General features: G+C 43.5%; 1 long non-coding RNA gene across 7 annotated transcripts in view; it reads right to left on the bottom strand.

Annotated features, from left to right (window-relative positions):
• Nucleotides 1-6,303: 6,303 nt before the first annotated feature.
• The window catches only part of LOC148314718 (uncharacterized), a 31,715-nt gene continuing 16,469 nt past the window's right edge, over nt 6,304-21,549 (bottom strand). For 2 of the 7 annotated variants that reach the window (XR_015841567.1, XR_015841569.1), the window contains exons 6-10: nt 16,864-16,964; nt 16,701-16,786; nt 13,322-13,422; nt 13,160-13,245; nt 6,304-6,395 (exon numbers count right to left, since the gene is read on the bottom strand). This is a non-coding gene — a long non-coding RNA (uncharacterized LOC148314718). Of the gene's footprint in view, nt 6,396-9,808; nt 9,910-13,159; nt 13,246-13,315; nt 13,423-16,700; nt 16,787-16,863; nt 16,965-20,419; nt 20,512-21,549 lie in introns of those variants that run through there. The other 5 variants (XR_015841573.1, XR_015841572.1, XR_015841568.1 and 2 more) reach the window with 4 other exon arrangements.

Genomic DNA, 21,549 nt, shown 5'->3' with positions numbered 1-21,549 from the left:
GATTGGCGCAAGGTGTATAACTGAATATAAACATATAGATGTCTTCAGGTACCGACTCTTTATGTACATGTGAAGTTTTGGATTTTTAGCAGCACGTGCAGGAGAGTTATTAAGCATTTTGTCCATTGCGGCGAAGGAAATCTTAAGTGAAAACTTTGAAGCCCCGCCCCCGTCATATAGTATTTCGGAAACAAAAATTTTTAGCCCCAGTGTTTGTCCCAGGTCTTAAGATGCTCCAGACAGAATTTTAAGGCAATCAGATGAAGCCTTTAGGATCAGGGTGCAAAAGAATGACCCCTGTAAACATGCAAAAAAGGGCAAAAATCGGACTTTCAAAAATTCATAACTCACTTCCTGTTCATATTAGACGTTAAAATATCAAATTTTTCGCCATGCCCGATGAGACTGCCAAGTTTGGTGAGTTTTTGTGCATGTTTCGGGGGTCAAAAATGCGATCGAACAATCGGAAAAATAATAATAATAATAATTTCTACAAAAACAATAGGGACCTCGCCGCGGTCGCTGCTCGGGCCCCAATAATAATTTCTACACAAAGTCCATTGTGGTGACCCGCCCCCTTTTAAGTAAATTCAAAATGGCCGACTTCCTGTAAAACCTAGCTCATTGCTCCAAGAGACTTTTTTGTAGGTCTTGGTCTTATACATACAGTGAACCCTCGCTACTTCGCGGTTCACCTTTCGCGGGTTCAGTGCTTCGCGGGTCTAAAAAATATTCGGGGGCATTGTAGTTTCGCCGAGCGGCACGACGGGGCGCTGGAGCAGTTAGACGGCCGGCGTGCGCCGAAGAAGAGCGTGGGCGAAGAGGAGAGTGGACGAAGAGAGCACGTTCCCCCGGACACGATCGGTGGCGACGTTTCGCGCGGTTCGGACCGTACCAGAGCTCCGGCCGGCGTGCGTGGCAGTTAAGCCGTAGAGGAGCACCTTTCCCGGGCACGGGCGGTGCCAAGCGGCCCCTAAGTTTAACCGAATGGAAGCTCCGGAGGAGGAGGGCATGCTCGCGTCACAGTAAGCCGAAGAGGAGCACCTTCCCCGGGCACGGGCGGTTCCAAGCGGCCCCTAAGTTTAACCGAATGGAAGCTCCGCAGGAGGAGGGCATGCTCGCGTCACAGTAAGCCGAAGAGGAGCACCTTCCCCGGGCACGGGCGGTGCCAAGCGGCCCCTAAGTTTAACCGAATGGAAGCTCCGGGGGAGGAGGGCGGGCGTGTGTCACAGTGAAGCCGAATTGGAGCACCTCTTCTGCCCGGGCACGAGCGGAGCGCGAGGCTGTCAGTTATGAATGAATAAATGAATGAATAAATAAAGAATGCCACCTTTCATTTCACAGGGCACACCGGACGGCGTACCAGCAGGTAAAAGTCGGAGTAATTAAATAAATACAAAAAGAATGGTTGGGGAATAAAAAAATAATAAGTTTTAATAATAATTTGTTTTTTTTGTTATAACATGAATTTCACTCTCTGTCTCTCTCTCTCCCCCGTATATATATATATATATATATATATATATATATATATATATATATATATATATATATATATATATATATATATATATATATATATATATATATTTATATATTTATTATATATATTGTATATTTTTTTTAAGCATTTTTGAAGGTGCGCCGCTACTTCGCGGATTTTCAGTTTTTGCGGGTGGTCTCGGTCCCCATTAACCGCGATAACCGAGGGTTCACTGTACTCCATAAAATTTACAAAAAGCGAGGTGAAACACTCAACCAGGGCTGCTTTTTTGAACATTTCTCGAGGGCCATGGCGAGCCATTTCAAAAAAGCTGCACAACTAACGTATAAAATATTGATAAATTTGCTCGGCCTGATGTGTGTGTAAAGTTTCACGAGTTGTCGTTCATATTTAGAACCTCATAATCAGCTTTGTTTTATTGCCGAACAGTGCAATGCCACTCCCACAACTTTTCATGAAAAAGGACGAATTTCGTATTGTGACATCCTCATGGCCGAAACAGTCATCCGAGCATATATGAGGGCGACCTTGTTGAGTTGCACGGAGAAAAACATCCAAGAAAATAACTTGTATTAGCTTTTACCAGTTGGTGGCGCTACTACTACGATGAAAAATAAGTTGGTAGATGTCTTCAGGGCTTAAGTATCCTCAAATGTGTGCAACTTCGAGAAGATAGGATCACCTGAGTCATGTTGCTGGAGCTTTTGTTGCCACAGAGTACAATCGGACTTTTCAGCACCGTAATAGCCACGCCTTTTGCCAAAATGTCACAAAATTCGGCAGAGAGTAAGATCATTGTCTTGAGTCTTTTCTGACTAATTTTCAGTCGGATTCGTCGAAAGGGCACCGTGCAGTACGTGAAAATTAAAATAAAAACAAATTTTTGATTCCACTTGGCGGCACTGTGTGTATAACAAAATAATAACATTAAGATGTATTCAGGTCGGGACGTTTTATTTACAGGTGAAGGTTTGGATTTTTAGGAGCATGTGCAGGGGAGTTATTAAGCATTCATTTATTTGTATTAGGTTCATTTTGTCTTCTTATTATTGATATTTGACTGATTCATTAAAAGCAGACAATTATGTTTTAGGTTAATTTTTTACCTGACATGTTTCGGCGAGTCTTTCGCCTTCTTCAGAGTGTCGCATGATGGTGTCTTGAGACCCGTCTTTATCAGCTGATGTTCCATGAGGGTGTGACTTACCTGTCAAAAAAATGAAAAATCAGAGCAGTAAAAGAACAAGCACAACATGAACATTACAAATCAGCAATCACTGACCACTGCAAAAGGGAAAACCACATCATGGACCGGGAGAAGGGCAGGGTCATCCGCACCGAAGAGAACAAACAACAGCGCTGGATCAGAGAGGCCATTGAGATCTGCAAGCGAGGCATAAAAACCATGAACAGAGACAAGGGAGCCTTCATCCTCTCTACCACCTGGAGCAGCATTTTGGCGGAGTGAACGGACAGCGGGGGGCGTGACTTGCCTTCATTCTTGTGACAGGTAAGTCACGCCCTCATGGAACATCAGCTGATAAAGACGGGCCACAAGACACCATCATGTGACACTCTGAAGAAGGCGAAAGACTTTCGTATTGTGACATCCTCAAGGCCTAAACACTCATCCGAGCAAATGTAAGGTAGATTTTGTTAACCTGCCCGGAGAAAAAAATCAACGAAAATAATTTGTATTTGTTTTAACCAGTTGGTGGCGCTACCACTGCGATCAAAAATAAGTTGGCAGCCGTCTTCAGGGCCTGAATATCCTCAAATGTGAAAAATTTCGAGAAGATGGATCATCTGAATCATTTTGCAGGAACTTTTGTTGCCACGGAGAATAATCAGACTCTGCGGCACCGTAATAGCCACGCCCTTCGAAGGAAAGTCACAAAAATAGGGATAGAGTAAGATCAATGTCTTGAGTCTTTTCTAGCCAATTTTCAATCAGATTCGTTAAAAGGGCACCGTGCAGTACGTCAAAATGTAAAAAATGATATTGATTGGCGCAAGGTGTATAACTGAATATAAACATATAGATGTCTTCAGGTACCGACTCTTTATGTACATGTGAAGTTTTGGATTTTTAGCAGCACGTGCAGGAGAGTTATTAAGCATTTTGTCCATTGCGGCGAAGGAAATCTTAAGTGAAAACTTTGAAGCCCCGCCCCCGTCATATAGTATTTCGGAAACAAAAATTTTTAGCCCCAGTGTTTGTCCCAGGTCTTAAGATGCTCCAGACAGAATTTTAAGGCAATCAGATGAAGCCTTTAGGATCAGGGTGCAAAAGAATGACCCCTGTAAACATGCAAAAAAGGGCAAAAATCGGACTTTCAAAAATTCATAACTCACTTCCTGTTCATATTAGACGTTAAAATATCAAATTTTTCGCCATGCCCGATGAGACTGCCAAGTTTGGTGAGTTTTTGTGCATGTTTCGGGGGTCAAAAATGCGATCGAACAATCGGAAAAATAATAATAATAATAATTTCTACAAAAACAATAGGGACCTCGCCGCGGTCGCTGCTCGGGCCCCAATAATAATTTCTACACAAAGTCCATTGTGGTGACCCGCCCCCTTTTAAGTAAATTCAAAATGGCCGACTTCCTGTAAAACCTAGCTCATTGCTCCAAGAGACTTTTTTGTAGGTCTTGGTCTTATACATACAGTGAACCCTCGCTACTTCGCGGTTCACCTTTCGCGGGTTCAGTGCTTCGCGGGTCTAAAAAATATTCGGGGGCATTGTAGTTTCGCCGAGCGGCACGACGGGGCGCTGGAGCAGTTAGACGGCCGGCGTGCGCCGAAGAAGAGCGTGGGCGAAGAGGAGAGTGGACGAAGAGAGCACGTTCCCCCGGACACGATCGGTGGCGACGTTTCGCGCGGTTCGGACCGTACCAGAGCTCCGGCCGGCGTGCGTGGCAGTTAAGCCGTAGAGGAGCACCTTTCCCGGGCACGGGCGGTGCCAAGCGGCCCCTAAGTTTAACCGAATGGAAGCTCCGGAGGAGGAGGGCATGCTCGCGTCACAGTAAGCCGAAGAGGAGCACCTTCCCCGGGCACGGGCGGTTCCAAGCGGCCCCTAAGTTTAACCGAATGGAAGCTCCGCAGGAGGAGGGCATGCTCGCGTCACAGTAAGCCGAAGAGGAGCACCTTCCCCGGGCACGGGCGGTGCCAAGCGGCCCCTAAGTTTAACCGAATGGAAGCTCCGGGGGAGGAGGGCGGGCGTGTGTCACAGTGAAGCCGAATTGGAGCACCTCTTCTGCCCGGGCACGAGCGGAGCGCGAGGCTGTCAGTTATGAATGAATAAATGAATGAATAAATAAAGAATGCCACCTTTCATTTCACAGGGCACACCGGACGGCGTACCAGCAGGTAAAAGTCGGAGTAATTAAATAAATACAAAAAGAATGGTTGGGGAATAAAAAAATAATAAGTTTTAATAATAATTTGTTTTTTTTGTTATAACATGAATTTCACTCTCTGTCTCTCTCTCTCCCCCGTATATATATATATATATATATATATATATATATATATATATATATATATATATATATATATATATATATATATATATATATATATATATATATTTATATATTTATTATATATATTGTATATTTTTTTTAAGCATTTTTGAAGGTGCGCCGCTACTTCGCGGATTTTCAGTTTTTGCGGGTGGTCTCGGTCCCCATTAACCGCGATAACCGAGGGTTCACTGTACTCCATAAAATTTACAAAAAGCGAGGTGAAACACTCAACCAGGGCTGCTTTTTTGAACATTTCTCGAGGGCCATGGCGAGCCATTTCAAAAAAGCTGCACAACTAACGTATAAAATATTGATAAATTTGCTCGGCCTGATGTGTGTGTAAAGTTTCACGAGTTGTCGTTCATATTTAGAACCTCATAATCAGCTTTGTTTTATTGCCGAACAGTGCAATGCCACTCCCACAACTTTTCATGAAAAAGGACGAATTTCGTATTGTGACATCCTCATGGCCGAAACAGTCATCCGAGCATATATGAGGGCGACCTTGTTGAGTTGCACGGAGAAAAACATCCAAGAAAATAACTTGTATTAGCTTTTACCAGTTGGTGGCGCTACTACTACGATGAAAAATAAGTTGGTAGATGTCTTCAGGGCTTAAGTATCCTCAAATGTGTGCAACTTCGAGAAGATAGGATCACCTGAGTCATGTTGCTGGAGCTTTTGTTGCCACAGAGTACAATCGGACTTTTCAGCACCGTAATAGCCACGCCTTTTGCCAAAATGTCACAAAATTCGGCAGAGAGTAAGATCATTGTCTTGAGTCTTTTCTGACTAATTTTCAGTCGGATTCGTCGAAAGGGCACCGTGCAGTACGTGAAAATTAAAATAAAAACAAATTTTTGATTCCACTTGGCGGCACTGTGTGTATAACAAAATAATAACATTAAGATGTATTCAGGTCGGGACGTTTTATTTACAGGTGAAGGTTTGGATTTTTAGGAGCATGTGCAGGGGAGTTATTAAGCATTCATTTATTTGTATTAGGTTCATTTTGTCTTCTTATTATTGATATTTGACTGATTCATTAAAAGCAGACAATTATGTTTTAGGTTAATTTTTTACCTGACATGTTTCGGCGAGTCTTTCGCCTTCTTCAGAGTGTCGCATGATGGTGTCTTGAGACCCGTCTTTATCAGCTGATGTTCCATGAGGGTGTGACTTACCTGTCAAAAAAATGAAAAATCAGAGCAGTAAAAGAACAAGCACAACATGAACATTACAAATCAGCAATCACTGACCACTGCAAAAGGGAAAACCACATCATGGACCGGGAGAAGGGCAGGGTCATCCGCACCGAAGAGAACAAACAACAGCGCTGGATCAGAGAGGCCATTGAGATCTGCAAGCGAGGCATAAAAACCATGAACAGAGACAAGGGAGCCTTCATCCTCTCTACCACCTGGAGCAGCATTTTGGCGGAGTGAACGGACAGCGGGGGGCGTGACTTGCCTTCATTCTTGTGACAGGTAAGTCACGCCCTCATGGAACATCAGCTGATAAAGACGGGCCACAAGACACCATCATGTGACACTCTGAAGAAGGCGAAAGACTTTCGTATTGTGACATCCTCAAGGCCTAAACACTCATCCGAGCAAATGTAAGGTAGATTTTGTTAACCTGCCCGGAGAAAAAAATCAACGAAAATAATTTGTATTTGTTTTAACCAGTTGGTGGCGCTACCACTGCGATCAAAAATAAGTTGGCAGCCGTCTTCAGGGCCTGAATATCCTCAAATGTGAAAAATTTCGAGAAGATGGATCATCTGAATCATTTTGCAGGAACTTTTGTTGCCACGGAGAATAATCAGACTCTGCGGCACCGTAATAGCCACGCCCTTCGAAGGAAAGTCACAAAAATAGGGATAGAGTAAGATCAATGTCTTGAGTCTTTTCTAGCCAATTTTCAATCAGATTCGTTAAAAGGGCACCGTGCAGTACGTCAAAATGTAAAAAATGATATTGATTGGCGCAAGGTGTATAACTGAATATAAACATATAGATGTCTTCAGGTACCGACTCTTTATGTACATGTGAAGTTTTGGATTTTTAGCAGCACGTGCAGGAGAGTTATTAAGCATTTTGTCCATTGCGGCGAAGGAAATCTTAAGTGAAAACTTTGAAGCCCCGCCCCCGTCATATAGTATTTCGGAAACAAAAATTTTTAGCCCCAGTGTTTGTCCCAGGTCTTAAGATGCTCCAGACAGAATTTTAAGGCAATCAGATGAAGCCTTTAGGATCAGGGTGCAAAAGAATGACCCCTGTAAACATGCAAAAAAGGGCAAAAATCGGACTTTCAAAAATTCATAACTCACTTCCTGTTCATATTAGACGTTAAAATATCAAATTTTTCGCCATGCCCGATGAGACTGCCAAGTTTGGTGAGTTTTTGTGCATGTTTCGGGGGTCAAAAATGCGATCGAACAATCGGAAAAATAATAATAATAATAATTTCTACAAAAACAATAGGGACCTCGCCGCGGTCGCTGCTCGGGCCCCAATAATAATTTCTACACAAAGTCCATTGTGGTGACCCGCCCCCTTTTAAGTAAATTCAAAATGGCCGACTTCCTGTAAAACCTAGCTCATTGCTCCAAGAGACTTTTTTGTAGGTCTTGGTCTTATACATACAGTGAACCTTCGCTACTTCGCAGTTCACCTTTCGCGGGTTCAGTGCTTCGCGGGTCTAAAAAATATTCGGGGGCATTGTAGTTTCGCCGAGCGGCACGACGGGGCGCTGGAGCAGTTAGACGGCCGGCGTGCGCCGAAGAAGAGCGTGGGCGAAGAGGAGAGTGGACGAAGAGAGCACGTTCCCCCGGACACGATCGGTGGCGACGTTTCGCGCGGTTCGGACCGTACCAGAGCTCCGGCCGGCGTGCGTGGCAGTTAAGCCGTAGAGGAGCACCTTCCCCGGGCACGGGCGGTGCCAAGCGGCCCCTAAGTTTAACCGAATGGAAGCTCCGGAGGAGGAGGGCATGCTCGCGTCACAGTAAGCCGAAGAGGAGCACCTTCCCCGGGCACGGGCGGTTCCAAGCGGCCCCTAAGTTTAACCGAATGGAAGCTCCGCAGGAGGAGGGCATGCTCGCGTCACAGTAAGCCGAAGAGGAGCACCTTCCCCGGGCACGGGCGGTGCCAAGCGGCCCCTAAGTTTAACCGAATGGAAGCTCCGGGGGAGGAGGGCGGGCGTGTGTCACAGTGAAGCCGAATTGGAGCACCTCTTCTGCCCGGGCACGAGCGGAGCGCGAGGCTGTCAGTTATGAATGAATAAATGAATGAATAAATAAAGAATGCCACCTTTCATTTCACAGGGCACACCGGACGGCGTACCAGCAGGTAAAAGTCGGAGTAATTAAATAAATACAAAAAGAATGGTTGGGGAATAAAAAAATAATAAGTTTTAATAATAATTTGTTTTTTTTGTTATAACATGAATTTCACTCTCTGTCTCTCTCTCTCCCCCGTATATATATATATATATATATATATATATATATATATATATATATATATATATATATATATATATATATATATATATATATATATATATATATATATATTTATATATTTATTATATATATTGTATATTTTTTTTAAGCATTTTTGAAGGTGCGCCGCTACTTCGCGGATTTTCAGTTTTTGCGGGTGGTCTCGGTCCCCATTAACCGCGATAACCGAGGGTTCACTGTACTCCATAAAATTTACAAAAAGCGAGGTGAAACACTCAACCAGGGCTGCTTTTTTGAACATTTCTCGAGGGCCATGGCGAGCCATTTCAAAAAAGCTGCACAACTAACGTATAAAATATTGATAAATTTGCTCGGCCTGATGTGTGTGTAAAGTTTTACGAGTTGTCGTTCATATTTAGAACCTCATAATCAGCTTTATTTTATTGCCGAACAGTGCAATGCCACTCCCACAACTTTTCACGAAAAATCACGAATTTCGTATTGTGACATCCTCATGGCCGAAACAGTCATCCGAGCATATATGAGGGCGACCTTGTTGAGTTGCACGGAGAAAAACATCCAAGAAAATAACTTGTATTAGCTTTTACCAGTTGGTGGCGCTACTACTACGATGTAAAATAAGTTGGTAGATGTCTTCAGGGCTGAAGTATCCTCAAATGTGTACAACTTCGAGAAGATAGGATCATCTGAGTCATGTTGCCGGAGCTTTTGTTGCCACAGAGTACAATCGGACTTTTCAGCACCTTAATAGCCACGCCTTTTGCCAAAACGTCACAAAATTCGGCAGAGAGTAAGATCATTGTCTTGAGTCTTTTCTGACTAATTTTCAGTCGGATTCGTCAAAAGGGCACCGTGCAGTATGTGAAAATTTAAATAAAAACAAATTTTTGATTCCACTTGGCGGCACTGTGTGTATAACAAAATAATAACATTAAGATGTCTTCAGGTCGGGACGTTTTATTTACAGGTGAAGGTTTGGATTTTTAGGAGCATGTGCAGGGGAGTTATTAAGCATTCATTTATTTGTATTAGGTTCATTTTGTCTTCTTATTATTGATATTTGACTGATTCATTAAAAGCAGACAATTATGTTTTAGGTTAATTTTTTACCTGACATGTTTCGGCGAGTCTTTCGCCTTCTTCAGAGTGTCGCATGATGGTGTCTTGAGACCCGTCTTTATCAGCTGATGTTCCATGAGGGTGTGACTTACCTGTCAAAAAAATGAAAAATCAGAGCAGTAAAAGAACAAGCACAACATGAACATTACAAATCAGCAATCACTGACCACTGCAAAAGGGAAAACCACATCATGGACCGGGAGGAGGGCAGGGTCATCCGCACCGAAGAGAACAAACAACAGCGCTGGATCAGAGAGGCCATTGAGATCTGCAAGCGAGGCATAAAAACCATGAACAGAGACAAGGGAGCCTTCATCCTCTCTACCACCTGGAGCAGCATTTTGGCGGAGTGAACGGACAGCGGGGGGCGTGACTTGCCTTCATTCTTGTGACAGGCAAGTCACGCCCTCATGGAACATCAGCTGATAAAGACGGGCCACAAGACACCATCATGTGACACTCTGAAGAAGGCGAAAGACTTTCGTATTGTGACATCCTCAAGGCCTAAACACTCATCCGAGCAAATGTAAGGTAGATTTTGTTAACCTGCCCGGAGAAAAAAATCAATGAAAATGATTTGTATTTGTTTTAACCAGTTGGTGGCGCTACCACTGCGATCAAAAATAAGTTGGCAGCCGTCTTCAGGGCCTGAATATCCTCAAATGTGAAAAATTTCGAGAAGATGGATCATCTGAATCATTTTGCAGGAACTTTTGTTGCCACGGAGAATAATCAGACTCTGCGGCACCGTAATAGCCACGCCCTTCGAAGGAAAGTCACAAAAATAGGGATAGAGTAAGATCAATGTCTTGAGTCTTTTCTAGCCAATTTTCAATCAGATTCGTTAAAAGGGCACCGTGCAGTACGTCAAAATGTAAAAAATGATATTGATTGGCGCAAGGTGTATAACTGAATATAAACATATAGATGTCTTCAGGTACAGACTCTTTATGTACATGTGAAGTTTTGGATTTTTAGCAGCATGTGCAGGAGAGTTATTAAGCATTTTGTCCATTGCGGCGAAGGAAATCTTAAGTGAAAACTTTGATGCCCCGCCCCCGTCATATAGTATTTCGGAAACAAAAAATTTTAGCCCCAGTGTTTGTGCCAGGTCTTCAGATGCTACAGACAGAATTTTAAGGCAATCAGATGAAGCCTTTAGGATCAGGGTGCAAAAGAATGACCCCTGTAAACATGCAAAAAAGGGCAAAAGTCGGACTTTCAAAAATTCATAACTCACTTCCTGTTCATATTAGACGTTAAAATATCAAATTTTTCGCCATGCCCGATGAGACTGCCAAGTTTGGTGAGTTTTTGTGCATGTTTCAGGGGTCAAAAATGCGATCGAACAATCGGAAAAATAATAATAATAATAATTTCAACAAAAACAATAGGGACTTCGCAGCGGTCGCTGCTCAGGCCCTAATAATAATAATAATAATAATAATAAAAGTAATAATATTTTCTACAAAAACAATAGGGACCTCGCCACGGTCGCTGCTCGGGCCCCAATAATAATTTCTACACAAAGTCCATTGTGGTGACCCGCCCCCTTTTAAGTAAATTCAAAATGGCCGACTTCCTGTAAAACCTAGCTCATTGCTCCAAGAGACTTTTTTGTAGGTCTTGGTCTTATACATACAGTGAACCCTCGCTACTTCGCGGTTCACCTTTCGCGGGTTCAGTGCTTCGCGGGTCTAAAAAATATTCGGGGGCATTGTAGTTTCGCCGAGCGGCACGACGGGGCGCTGGAGCGGTTAGACGGCCGGCGTGCGCCGAAGAAGAGCGTGGGCGAAGAGGAGAGTGGACGAAGAAGAGCACGTTCCCCCGGACACGATCGGTGGCGACGTTTCGCGCGGTTCGGACCGTACCAGAGCTCCGGCCAGCGTGCGTGGCAGTTAAGCCGTAGAGGAGCACCTTCCCCGGGCACGGGCAGTGCCAAGCGGCCCCTAAGTTTAACCGAATGGAAGCTCCGGAGGAGGAGGGCATGCTCGCGTCACAGTAAGCCGAAGAGGAGCACCTTCCCCGGGCACGGGCGGTTCCAAGCGGCCCCTAAGTTTAACCGAATGGAAGCTCCGGAGGAGGAGGGCATGCTCGCGTCACAGTAAGCCGAAGAGGAGCACCTTCCCCGGGCACGGGCGGTGCCAAGCGGCCCCTAAGTTTAACCGAATGGAAGCTCCGGGGGAGGAGGACGGGCGTGTGTCACAGTTAAGCCAAATTGGAGCACCTCTTCTGCCCGGGCACGAGCGGAGCGCGAGGCTGTCAGTTATGAATGAATAAATGAATAAATAAATAAAGAATGCCACCTTTCATTTCACAGGGCACACCGGACGGCGTACCAGCAGGTAAAAGTCGGAGTAATTAAATAAATACAAAAAGAATGGCTGGGGAATAAAAAAATAATACGTTTTAATAATAATTTGTTTTTTTTGTTATAACATGAATTTCACTCTCTCTCTCCCCGTATATATATATATATATATATATATATATATATTTATATATTTATTATATATATTGTATTTTTTTTTTAAGCATTTTTGAAGGTGCGCCGCTACTTCGCGGATTTTCAGTTTTCGCGGGTGGTCTCGGTCCCCATTAACCGCGATAACCGAGGGTTCACTGTACTCCATAAAATTTACAAAAAGCGAGGTGAAACACTCAACCAGAGCTGCTTTTTTTTAACATTTCTCGAGGGCCATGGCGAGCCATTTCAAAAAAGCTGCACAACTAACGTATAAAATATTGATAAATTTGCTCGGCCTGATGTGTGTGTAAAGTTTTACGAGTTGTCGTTCATATTTAGAACCTCATAATCAGCTTTGTTTTATTGCTGAACAGTGCAATGCCACTCCCACAACTTTTCACGAAAAATCACGAATTTCGTATTGTGACATCCTCATGGCCGAAACAGTCATCCGAGCATATATGAGGGCGACCTTGTTGAGTTGCACGGAGAAAAACATCCAAGAAAATAACTTGTATTAGCTTTTACCAGTTGGTGGCGCTACTACTACGATGTAAAATAAGTTGGTAGATGTCTTCAGGGCTGAAGTATCCTCAAATGTGTACAACTTCGAGAAGATAGGATCATCTGAGTCATGTTGCCGGAGCTTTTGTTGCCACAGAGTACAATCGGACTTTTCAGCACCTTAATAGCCACGCCTTTTGCCAAAACGTCACAAAATTCGGCAGAGAGTAAGATCATTGTCTTAAGTCTTTTCTGACTAATTTTCAGTCGGATTCGTCAAAAGGGCACCATGCAGTACGTGAAAATTAAAATAAAAACAAATTTTTGATTCCACTTGGCGGCACTGTGTGTATAACAAAATAATAACATTAAGATGTCTTCAGGTCGGGACGTTTTATTTACAGGTGAAGGTTTGGATTTTTAGGAGCATGTGCAGGGGAGTTATTAAGCATTCATTTATTTGTATTAGGTTCATTTTATCTTCTTATTATTGATATTTGACTGATTCATTAAAAGCAGACAATTATGTTTTAGGTTAATTTTTTACCTGACATGTTTCGGCGAGTCTTTCGCCTTCTTCAGAGTGTCGCATGATGGTGTCTTGAGCTGATGTTCCATGAGGGTGTGACTTACCTGTCAAAAAAATGAAAAAATCAGAGCAGTAAAAGAACAAGCACAACATGAACATTACAAATCAGCAATCACTGACCACTGCAAAAGGGAAAACCACATCATGGACCGGGAGAAGGGCAGGGTCATCCGCACAGAAGAGAACAAACAACAGCGCTGGATCAGAGAGGCCATTGAGATCTGCAAGCGAGGCATAAAAACCATGAACAGAGACAAGGGAGCCTTCATCCTCTCTACCACCTGGACCAGCATCTTGGCGGAGTGAACGGACAGCGGGGGGCGTGACTTGCCTTCATTCTTGTGACAGGTAAGTCACGCCCTCATGGAACATCAGCTGATAAAGACGGGTCACAAGACACCATCATGTGACACTCTGAAGAAGGCGAAAGACTTTCGTATTGTGACATGCTCAAGGCCTAAACACTCATCCGAGCAAATATAAGGTAGATTTTGTTAACCTGCCCGGAGAAAAACATCAACGAAAATAATTTGTATTTGTTTTAACCAGTTGGTGGCGCTACCACTGCGATCAAAAATAAGTTGGCAGCCGTCTTCAGGGCCTGAATATCCTCAAATGTGAAAGATTTCCAGAAGATGGATCATCTGAATCATTTTGCAGGAACTTTTGTTGCCACGGAGAATAATCAGACTCTGCGGCACCGTAATAGCCACGCCCTTTGAAGGAAAGTCATAAAAATAGGGATAGAGTAAGATCAATGTCTTGAGTCTTTTCTAGCCAATTTTCAGTCGGATTCGTTAAAAGGGCACCGTGCAGTACGTCAAAATGTCAACATTTATATTGATTGGCGCAAGGTGTATAACTGAATATAAACATATAGATGTCTTCAGGTACCGACTCTTTATGTACATGTGAAGTTTTGGATTTTTAGCAGCACGGGCAGGAGAGTTATTAAGCATTTTGTCCATTGCGGCGAAGGAAATCTTAAGTGAAAACTTTGAAGCCCCGCCCCCGTCATATAGTATTTCGGAAACAAAAAATTTTAGCCCCAGTGTTTGTCCCAGGTCTTAAGATGCTCCAGACAGAACTTTAAGGCAATCAGATGAAGCCTTTAGGATCAGGGTGCAAAAGAATGACCCCTGTAAACATGCAAAAAAGGGCAAAAGTCGGACTTTCAAAAATTCATAACTCACTTCCTGTTCATATTAGACGTTAAAAAATATCAAATTTTTCGCCATGCCCGATGAGACTGCCAAGTTTGGTGAGTTTTTGTGCATGTTTCGGGGGTCAAAAATGCGATCGAACAATCGGAAAAATAATAATAATAATAATTTCTACAAAAACAATAGGGACTTCGCAGCGGTCGCTGCTCAGGCCCTAATAATAATAATAATAATAATAATAATAATAATAAAAGTAATAATATTTTCTACAAAAACAATAGGGACCTCGCCGCGGTCGCTGCTCGGGCCCCAATAATAATTTCTACACAAAGTCCATTGTGGAGACCCGCCCCCTTTTAAGTAAATTCAAAATGGCCGACTTCCTGTAAAACCTAGCTCATTGCTCCAAGAGACTTTTTTGTAGGTCTTGGTCTTATACATACAGTGAACCCTCGCTACTTCGAGGTTCACCTTTCGCGGGTTCAGTGCTTCGCGGGTCTAAAAAATATTCGGGGGCATTGTAGTTTCGCCGAGCGGCACGACGGGGCGCTGGAGCGGTTAGACGGCCGGCGTGCGCCGAAGAAGAGCGTGGGCGAAGAGGAGAGTGGACGAAGAAGAGCACGTTCCCCCGGACACGATCGGTGGCGACGTTTCGCGCGGTTCGGACCGTACCAGAGCTCCGGCCGGCGTGCGTGGCAGTTAAGCCGTAGAGGAGCACCTTCCCCGGGCACGGGCGGTTCCAAGCGGCCCCTGAGTTTAACCGAATGGAAGCTCCGGAGGAGGAGGGCATGCTCGCGTCACAGTAAGCCGAAGAGGAGCACCTTCCCCGGGCACGGGCGGTTCCAAGCGGCCCCTAAGTTTAACCGAATGGAAGCTCCGGAGGAGGAGGGCATGCTCGCGTCACAGTAAGCCGAAGAGGAGCACCTTCCCCGGGCACGGGCGGTGCCAAGCGGCCCCTAAGTTTAACCGAATGGAAGCTCCGGGGGAGGAGGGCGGGCGTGTGTCACAGTTAAGCCGAATTGGAGCACCTCTTCTGCCGGGCACAAGCGGAGCGCGAGGCTGTCAGTTATGAATGAATAAATGAATAAATAAATAAAGAATGCCACCTTTCATTTCACAGGGCACACCGGACGGCGTACCAGCAGGTAAAAGTCGGAGTAATTAAATAAATACAAAAAGAATGGTTGGGGAATAAAAAAATAATAAGTTTTAATAATAATTTGTTTTTTTTGTTATAACATGAATTTCACTCTCTCTCTCTCTCTCTCCCCCCGTATATATATATATATATATATATATATATATATATATATATATATATATATTTATATATTTATTATATATTTTTTTTAAGCATTTTTGAAGGTGCGCCGCTACTTCGCGGATTTTCAGTTTTCGCGGGTGGTCTCGGTCCCCATTAACCGCGATAACCGAGGGTTCACTGTACTCCATAAAATTTACAAAAAGCGAGGTGAAACACTCAACCAGGGCTGCTTTTTTGAACATTTCTCGAGGGCCATGGCGAGCCATTTCAAAAAAGCTGCACAACTAACGTATAAAATATTGATAAATTTGCTCGGCCTGATGTGTGTGTAAAGTTTCACGAGTTGTCGTTCATATTTAGAACCTCATAATCAGCTTTGTTTTATTGCCGAACAGTGCAATGCCACTCCCACAACTTTTCATGAAAAAGGACGAATTTCGTATTGTGACATCCTCATGGCCGAAACAGTCATCCGAGCATATATGAGGGCGACCTTGTTGAGTTGCACGGAGAAAAACATCCAAGAAAATAACTTGTATTAGCTTTTACCAGTTGGGGGCGCTACTACTACGATGAAAAATAAGTTGGTAGATGTCTTCAGGGCTGAAGTATCCTCAAATGTGTGCAACTTCGAGAAGATAGGATCATCTGAGTCATGTTGCTGGAGCTTTTGTTGCCACAGAGTACAATCGGACTTTTCAGCACCGTAATAGCCACGCCTTTTGTCAAAACGTCACAAAATTCGGCAGAGAGTAAGATCATTGTCTTGAGTCTTTTCTGACTAATTTTCAGTCGGATTCGTCGAAAGGGCACCGTGCAGTACGTGACAATTAAAATAAAAACAAATTTTTGATTCCACTTGGCGGCACTGTGTGTATAACAAAATAATAACATTAAGATGTCTTCAGGTCGGGACGTTTTATTTACAGGTGAAGGTTTGGATTTTTAGGAGCATGTGCAGGGGAGTTATTAAGCATTCATTTATTTGTATTAGGTTCATTTTGTCTTCTTATTATTGATATTTGACTGATTCATTAAAAGCAGACAATTATGTTTTAGGTTAATTTTTTACCTGACATGTTTCGGCGAGTCTTTCGCCTACTTCAGAGTGTCGCATGATGGTGTCTTGAGCTGATGTTCCATGAGGGTGTGACTTACCTGTCAAAAAAATGAAAAAAATCAGAGCAGTAAAAGAACAAGCACAACATGAACATTACAAATCAGCAATCACTGACCACTGCAAAAGGGAAAACCACATCATGGACCGGGAGAAGGGCAGGGTCATCCGCACAGAAGAGAACAAACAACAGCGCTGGATCAGAGAGGCCATTGAGATCTGCAAGCGAGGCATAAAAACCATGAACAGAGACAAGGGAGCCTTCATCCTCTCTACCACCTGGACCAGCATCTTGGCGGAGTGAACGGACAGCGGGGGGCGTGACTTGCCTTCATTCTTGTGACAGGTAAGTCACGCCCTCATGGAACATCAGCTGATAAAGGCGGGTCACAAGACACCATCATGTGACACTCTGAAGAAGGCGAAAGACTTTCGTATTGTGACATGCTCAAGGCCTAAACACTCATCCGAGCAAATATAAGGTAGATTTTGTTAACATGCCCGGAGAAAAACATCAACGAAAATAATTTATATTTGTTTTAACCAGTTGGTGGCGCTACCACTGCGATCAAAAATAAGTTGGCAGCCGTCTTCAGGGCCTGAATATCCTCAAATGTGAAAAATTTCGAGAAGATGGATCATCTGAATCATTTTGCAGGAACTTTTGTTGCCACGGAGAATAATCAGACTCTGCGGCACCGTAATAGCCACGCCCTTCGAAGGAAAGTCACAAAAATAGGGATAGAGTAAGATCAATGTCTTGAGTCTTTTCTAGCCAATTTTCAATCAGATTCGTTAAAAGGGCACCGTGCAGTACGTCAAAATGTAAAAAATGATATTGATTGGCGCAAGGTGTATAACTGAATATAAACATATAGATGTCTTCAGGTACAGACTCTTTATGTACATGTGAAGTTTTGGATTTTTAGCAGCATGTGCAGGAGAGTTATTAAGCATTTTGTCCATTGCGGCGAAGGAAATCTTAAGTGAAAACTTTGATGCCCCGCCCCCGTCATATAGTATTTCGGAAACAAAAATTTTTAGCCCCAGTGTTTGTCCCAGGTCTTCAGATGCTACAGACAGAATTCTAAGGCAATCAGATGAAGCCTTTAGGATCAGGGTGCAAAAGAATGACCCCTGTAAACATGCAAAAAAGGGCAAAAGTCGGACTTTCAAAAATTCATAACTCACTTCCTGTTCATATTAGACGTTAAAATATCAAATTTTTCGCCATGCCCGATGAGACTGCCAGGTTTGGTGAGTTTTTGTGCATGTTTCGGGGGTCAAAAATGCGATCGAACAATCGGAAAAATAATAATAATAATTTCTACAAAAACAATAGGGACTTCGCAGCGGTCGCTGCTCAGGCCCTAATAATAATAATAATAATAATAATAAAAGTAATAATATTTTCTACAAAAACAATAGGGACCTCGCCGCGGTCGCTGCTCGGGCCCCAATAATAATTTCTACACAAAGTCCATTGTGGTGACCCGCCCCCTTTTAAGTAAATTCAAAATGGCCGACTTCCTGTAAAACCTAGCTCATTGCTCCAAGAGACTTTTTTGTAGGTCTTGGTCTTATACATACAGTGAACCCTCGCTACTTCGCGGTTCACCTTTCGCAGGTTCAGTGCTTCGCGGGTCTAAAAAATATTCGGGGGCATTGTAGTTTCGCCGAGCTGCACGACGGGGCGCTGGAGCGGTTAGACGGCCGGCGTGCGCCGAAGAAGAGCGTGGGCGAAGAGGAGAGTGGACGAAGAAGAGCACGTTCCCCCGGACACGATCGGTGGCGACGTTTCGCGCGGTTCGGACCGTACCAGAGCTCCGGCCAGCGTGCGTGGCAGTTAAGCCGTAGAGGAGCACCTTCCCCGGGCACGGGCGGTGCCAAGCGGCCCCTAAGTTTAACCGAATGGAAGCTCCGGAGGAGGAGGGCATGCTCGCGTCACAGTAAGCCGAAGAGGAGCACCTTCCCCGGGCACGGGCGGTTCCAAGCGGCCCCTAAGTTTAACCGAATGGAAGCTCCGGAGGAGGAGGGCATGCTCGCGTCACAGTAAGCCGAAGAGGAGCACCTACCCCGGGCACGGGCGGTGCCAAGCGGCCCCTAAGTTTAACCGAATGGAAGCTCCGGACGGAGGAGGACGGGCGTGTGTCACAGTTAAGCCAAATTGGAGCACCTCTTCTGCCCGGGCACGAGCGGAGCGCGAGGCTGTCAGTTATGAATGAATAAATGAATAAATAAATAAAGAATGCCACCTTTCATTTCACAGGGCACACCGGACGGCGTACCAGCAGGTAAAAGTCGGAGTAATTAAATAAATACAAAAAGAATGGCTGGGGAATAAAAAAATAATACGTTTTAATAATAATTTGGTTTTTTTGTTATAACATGAATTTCACTCTCTCTCTCCCCGTATATATATATATATATATATATATATATATATATATATATATATATATATATATATATATATTTATTATATATATTGTATATTTTTTTTAAGCATTTTTGAAGGTGCGCCGCTACTTCGCGGATTTTCAGTTTTCGCGGATGGTCTCGGTCCCCATTAACGGCGATAACCGAGGGTTCACTGTACTCCATAAAATTTACAAAAAGCGAGGTGAAACACTCAACCAGAGCTGCTTTTTTTTAACATTTCTCGAGGGCCATGGCGAGCCATTTCAAAAAAGCTGCACAACTAACGTATAAAATATTGATAAATTTGCTCGGCCTGATGTGTGTGTAAAGTTTTACGAGTTGACGTTCATATTTAGAACCTCATAATCAGCTTTGTTTTATTGCCGAACAGTGCAATGCCACTCCCACAACTTTTCACGAAAAATCACGAATTTCGTATTGTGACATCCTCATGGCCGAAACAGTCATCCGAGTATATATGAGGGCGACCTTGTTGAGTTGCACGGAGAAAAACATCCAAGAAAATAACTTGTATTAGCTTTTACCAGTTGGTGGCGCTACTACTACGATGTAAAATAAGTTGGTAGATGTCTTCAGGGCTGAAGTATCCTCAAATGTGTACAACTTCGAGAAGATAGGATCATCTGAGTCATGTTGCCGGAGCTTTTGTTGCCACAGAGTACAATCGGACTTTTCAGCACCTTAATAGCCACGCCTTTTGCCAAAACGTCACAAAATTCGGCAGAGAGTAAGATCATTGTCTTGAGTCTTTTCTGACTAATTTTCAGTCGGATTCGTCAAAAGGGCACCGTGCAGTACGTGAAAATTAAAATAAAAACAAATTTTTGATTCCACTTGGCGGCACTGTGTGTATAACAAAATAATAACATTAAGATGTCTTCAGGTCGGGACGTTTTATTTACAGGTGAAGGTTTGGATTTTTAGGAGCATGTGCAGGGGAGTTATTAAGCATTCATTTATTTGTATTAGGTTCATTTTGTCTTCTTATTATTGATATTTGACTGATTCATTAAAAGCAGACAATTATGTTTTAGGTTAATTTTTTACCTGACATGTTTCGGCGAGTCTTTCGCCTTCTTCAGAGTGTCGCATGATGGTGTCTTGAGACCCGTCTTTATCAGCTGATGTTCCATGAGGGTGTGACTTACCTGTCAAAAAAATGAAAAATCAGAGCAGTCAAAGAACAAGCACAACATGAACATTACAAATCAGCAATCACTGACCACTGCAAAAGGGAAAACCACATCATGGACCGGGAGAAGGGCAGGGTCATCCGCACCGAAGAGAACAAACAACAGCGCTGGATCAGAGAGGCCATTGAGATCTGCAAGCGAGGCATAAAAACCATGAACAGAGACAAGGGAGCCTTCATCCTCTCTACCACCTGGAGCAGCATTTTGGCGGAGTGAACGGACAGCGGGGGGCGTGACTTGCCTTCATTCTTGTGACAGGTAAGTCACGCCCTCATGGAACATCAGCTGATAAAGACGGGCCACAAGACACCATCATGTGACACTCTGAAGAAGGCGAAAGACTTTCGTATTGTGACATCCTCAAGGCCTAAACACTCATCCGAGCAAATGTAAGGTAGATTTTGTTAACCTGCCCGGAGAAAAAAATCAACGAAAATAATTTGTATTTGTTTTAACCAGTTGGTGGCGCTACCACTGCGATCAAAAATAAGTTGGCAGCCGTCTTCAGGGCCTGAATATCCTCAAATGTGAAAAATTTCGAGAAGATGGATCATCTGAATCATTTTGCAGGAACTTTTGTTGCCACGGAGAATAATCAGACTCTGCGGCACCGTAATAGCCACGCCCTTCGAAGGAAAGTCACAAAAATAGGGATAGAGTAAGATCAATGTCTTGAGTCTTTTCTAGCCAATTTTCAATCAGATTCGTTAAAAGGGCACCGTGCAGTACGTCAAAATGTAAAAAATGATATTGATTGGCGCAAGGTGTATAAATGAATATAAATATATAGATGTCTTCAGGTACAGACTCTTTATGTACATGTGAAGTTTTGGATTTTTAGCAGCATGTGCAGGAGAGTTATTAAGCATTTTGTCCATTGCGGCGAAGGAAATCTTAAGTGAAAACTTTGATGCCCCGCCCCCGTCATATAGTATTTCGGAAACAAAAAATTTTAGCCCCAGTGTTTGTGCCAGGTCTTCAGATGCTACAGACAGAATTTTAAGGCAATCAGATGAAGCCTTTAGGATCAGGGTGCAAAAGAATGACCCCTGTAAACATGCAAAAAAGGGCAAAAGTCGGACTTTCAAAAATTCATAACTCACTTCCTGTTCATATTAGACGTTAAAATATCAAATTTTTCGCCATGCCCGATGAGACTGCCAAGTTTG

Source organism: Idiotropiscis lumnitzeri, unplaced genomic scaffold (genome assembly GCF_059441095.1).
Source record: "Idiotropiscis lumnitzeri isolate Australia: NSW breed Sydney's pygmy pipehorse unplaced genomic scaffold, RoL_Ilum_1.0 HiC_scaffold_244, whole genome shotgun sequence".
In the NCBI taxonomy this organism is placed as follows: domain Eukaryota; kingdom Metazoa; phylum Chordata; class Actinopteri; order Syngnathiformes; family Syngnathidae; genus Idiotropiscis; species Idiotropiscis lumnitzeri.
The sequence above is the reverse complement of the archived record's forward strand: the minus strand, read 5'-3'. Positions and strand labels throughout refer to the sequence as shown.